The sequence below is a fragment of the Urocitellus parryii genome, unplaced genomic scaffold, assembly GCF_045843805.1.
Source record: "Urocitellus parryii isolate mUroPar1 unplaced genomic scaffold, mUroPar1.hap1 Scaffold_216, whole genome shotgun sequence".
Lineage (NCBI taxonomy): Eukaryota > Metazoa > Chordata > Mammalia > Rodentia > Sciuridae > Urocitellus > Urocitellus parryii.
The window spans coordinates 44,396-48,671 of record NW_027552348.1 but is presented as its reverse complement, the minus strand read 5'-3'; the positions used below and the strand labels follow the sequence as shown (position 1 = coordinate 48,671).

The window sequence follows — 4,276 nt, the reverse complement described above, 5'->3', positions numbered from 1 at the left end:
TATAGTTGTGATTTCTCATATGACCATTAAGTATGAAGGAAAAATCATGACTTTCCCAATTAATGCAACTACTTCTAAAGCATAGATCTGTTTGCTCTAAATGCAATGATTCAGCTGTGGAGTGTAAATTGTTAATGTCTAAAGAAAAACTCCCTGTATTCCTGTCAAGGAAGTTTTTGAGAAATTAAATTAAAATCTAGAGAAGAAAAATTAATGTTAAGAAGATAGATTAGTGCTTAGTACTGGGCAACTTGTTCTTGTTCCTGTGCACAATGGTTTGTGCTCTTACTTTTGTTTGATGAAAAGTAATAACAAATCAACCACTTGCTGTAACCATGGCACTGGTTCCAGTCAGTAAGTCAAGAAAAAATAGTCAAGGTATAGGCCAATAGTTTGGGACATTTGTAACTATTATTAAAAGTTAACTAAGCAGAAACAGCTCAAAACAAAACTCGAACTGAAAGTACAAATGCTTGCTTATGCATAAGCCAAGATACATTCTTCTATTCTAATTGTAGCTAGGTAATATTTTGTTTCTTTGAATAATGATTCCTGTTTTGTAACCACAATATACTGTGAGCCTGCCAAAATGAAAAGTATATATGATCAACTTCACAAGTAAAGATTGGGATCAACACCTTCACTTTGGTGTCTGTGTTGTTTCTCCACCCCCTCTTTCGCCGACTCCTCACCATCCGTTCGTCTCCTGAGACCCCCTGTTGGAGCTGGTCTCCGACACCTTAGGTACCAAATTGTAGCTTAATTTAGTCATGATGGCTGCACTATAAAGTCATGAAAAATGCAGCTGAAAATGCTGAGCCCCAGCTCCTCCTCCCGGCACCCTCTGTGGTCCCAGCCACTCTAGGGCTGACCAAATACCCTCAGCTGCTTGAGAACAGTTTAGCCTTCCTCTGTCCTGAAACTCCCACAGAACTGTCATTCTCAGATCCTCATGATGACACCCAGTAACTGAAATACCCTCGTGATGGGGAAGGAGGCCTGTCACAGGCTCAGCAACACCGATGCAGGCACCAAGACAACATGGCCACCTCGAGGCCCCGCTCCCTCAGATGCTCTGCACTACAGTGCCGGCACAAACCTGAACCTTGGAACAATGACGATTTCAGTCAGCTGGTCGGCATCAGCAAGTCCCTCAGGTGTTGTGCTGAGATGATGGACAGCCTGGCCCGCCATCACCAGGCACCCTGGACAGGCACACTGTCAGGTGGAACTGCCAACGTGCCTTCCTGCGCACAGCCCTGCTGCCATCGACATCTCTGTTGGACTGACTACTTGCGGGAGCAGCTTCTGCCTCAGCCAGGATCACTGGAGGGGCGGCAAGGAACTGGACTCAGCAAGGTTCCAGCCACCACACCCACACACACAAAGCAAATTCCAGAGTACTGTCCTCTCAGGGCCAACGAGCAGGTGGCTGGCCTTTCCTATTACCAGTCGAGGAAACTCAGGGTAGAGCCTGTGGGACAAGGTGATGCAGCAGGATTCTGGTCCACTTCAAACTTAAGCCTGTTTAGTCAAACCACGGAAAGGAGCGGCCTGGTCAGCATCCTCGGACATGGCTGCCCCAACTCTGCACACTGAAGCCAGTGGAAGGCACGGCTCAGATCTCACTGATAGTCCTCTCTGAAGGACAGTACTCCGAGGGGCCAGGAGAGGACACATAGAAGGACTGTGTTTTCCTTTTTAACCGGGCTCTTTTGTTGGCCAGCACCAGGCTGCGCAGGCTGGAGCTGACGATTTCCGAGATGAACTTCTTGCAGTCCACGCACACCTCCATGGTGCTCCAGTCCTCCATGAGCTCCTTGGGAGACTTTGAGGAGAACCTGGCGATGCTGCGCAGTGGCCACTGGTGGCTTGCTGGGGGCTTTTCTGACCTGGTAGTACTGTCCCCTCTTTGTAAGGTGGAAGGTCCCAGAGAAAAGATGGGTAGAGTGGAGTATGGCTTGGAGGGCAGCCGCATCTTTTTGCAGCACTGTGAGCACACGGGCCTCTTACAGAACTGGCAGGTGTAAGACCAGGTGAAGAAGGAAAACCTCCGGGTTCGGCAACGTAAGCAGAGCTTTCCTTTCTTCAGGGCAGTGTAGATGTCCTTGTACTGCTGGTACTTCTCCAGCTCTGCCTTCACCAGCACCTGGTGGATGTGCATCACCTCTTCCACCGTCAGAGCGAGGCATTCCACGGGGAAGCAGAACTCCTCCAGGGAGCGGGAGCTCTGCCGGGTCAGGGGCAGGAACTGCCTCACATTGGTGGGCGTCTCCTTCTCGGTGGAGTGCTGGCGCTGGGGCGGCTGCCGCCGCTCGGGCTGAGGGGTGGACGACATGGGCAGGAACTCTTGGGGCTTCTTCCTCTCGCACGTGGCCTCCAGCGCTGGGTTCTCGAGGAAGGAGGGAGACGCGCTGCTGTCGCTGGACGACCTGGGCAGAGTCTCCTCCTCCGAATCAGAGCTGTCCAGCTCGGCCAGCATGGGGGCCTTGAGGAGCTTCTTGCGCTGTGCAGGTGCTTGCTGGGCAGCAGGGGTCCCCCCAATCTCTGTCTGCGATGTCAGGCCTCCATTCAGCATAGATGGCTCCCCAACATTCTTTGGAGATTCTGGGGTAGTCACATCCAATCGGCTCCGTCTAATCTCCTCTGGGGACACAGGCCGCAGCTTTCTTTCTCCTTTAATTTCTTCTAATATTCTTTCATGCAGGCTCCGAGGCCGTGGTGGGGTTGGTTTCAGTTTTCTGGCTGAAGCGGGGTTTAAAGGAGGTCTTGACCTGATGAAGTCCAGGATGATCTCATGAGCGCTCTTCTTTAACCGAGGAGGAATGTCACCATTCACCATCACTTTCCGCAGGGTGTACCTTCTGCACCGGATGTCATCCATCAGCATCTCATAGGGGGTCAGCTGGTACTCGATGGGCAGTGGGTTGTACTGCCGCTCCTGGACCTTCTTAAGTTTTACCCCATTTCGCAAATCCCTCATCACCTGGACCCAGAATCGGGCCCAGTCAGCGTTTTTCAGCTCATCTAGGTCTGTGCTGGAGTCATCACTCTTCTCCATTTCTTGAATCTTCTTAAGATTCTCCTTTGCACTCTTGATTTTAGTCAGGAACGTGTGGAGCTCCATGGTGTCTGCGAACAGTGCGCGACACACTGCCTCATAATGATTTGGTGCCTCTGACTCGGCTGGGAGAAGAGCAGCACACAGCTTCATGACGTCTCGGTAGGAGCGCATGGCAGAGAGGGCCCTCTTCTCATCTTCCTCCTCCTCCAGGCCCTCGTCTGCAGCCTTGTAGCCCGCGTCCTTGCTGCCATCGGCCTCCACCGTGTTGGCCATCCGGTCGATGAGCTGCTCCAGGGGAGGGCTTAGCTCCCGTTCCTCATTCTCCTTCCAGTGCTTTATAGATAATAATTCCCAAGGACTGGATAACCTCTGTTTCTGTACAACGTGAATTTCCCATTTTACCCGCGGCCGCCGGGCCCTCGTCTCCGGGCGCCAGCGTGACTACGGGGTCCCTGCAGACGCGGACCTGTGCGGCCTAGCGCACGCGGCGCGGGCCGGCGGGGGGCCCGCAGCGAGCCGCAGCACTGGTAGCACAGGGCCCACGCCTGCTCCTCGTTGATGGGTTGCCGGTAGAGCCGCAGGATCTCCTCCAGGCTCAGCGCCTCCGGCGGGCCCGCGGCGGCTGCGGGCTCGGCCGGGCCCTAGCAGCCAGCCGCCTGCGCCACCCCGTGGAGGGCGCCGCGCCACTGCCGCGTCCGCTCAGCTCCGTGGCATCGTCCCCGCGCGCCTCCGCCCGAGCCGAGCCCCACCCGGCCGCGCGCGCCGCCTAGGCGCGGGACCCGAGGGCCGGGCGGCATGGGCGAGCGAGGCGGCCTGCGCCGCTGCGGCTCCGAGAGGCGGGTCGGCTGCCCCCCAATTTTATTATAAAGAACTTTATCAGTACAATTGAGGTTAACTTTATATCATGTAACATTAGTTTTATAAAATGAGATGCACCAATATTTGTGCCAGTATTATTTATAATCCTACTATTTTCTTATTAAATTCTTCCCTTCATCTTCTTTGTCTCTTTGGACTAGTTTTGGTTTAGAGTGTGCTTTGACATGTGTTAGAGTGATTGTGCCTGCTTGTTTTTGGATTGTGTTTGCATCAAATATCATTTTTCATCCTTTCACTTTCAGTCTGTGAATGTCTTTGCCTGTGAGGCGTGTTGCTTGAAGACAATATAAAATTTATTTTTAAATACAGTAGGGCAGTCTGTATCTTTTAATT

General features: G+C 52.7%; 1 pseudogene; it reads right to left on the bottom strand.

Moving 5' to 3' along the window:
• Positions 1-1,528: 1,528 nt before the first annotated feature.
• LOC144251792 (protein spire homolog 1 pseudogene) lies at positions 1,529-3,476 on the bottom strand (annotated as a pseudogene).
• Between the last annotated feature and the right edge of the window lie 800 nt (positions 3,477-4,276).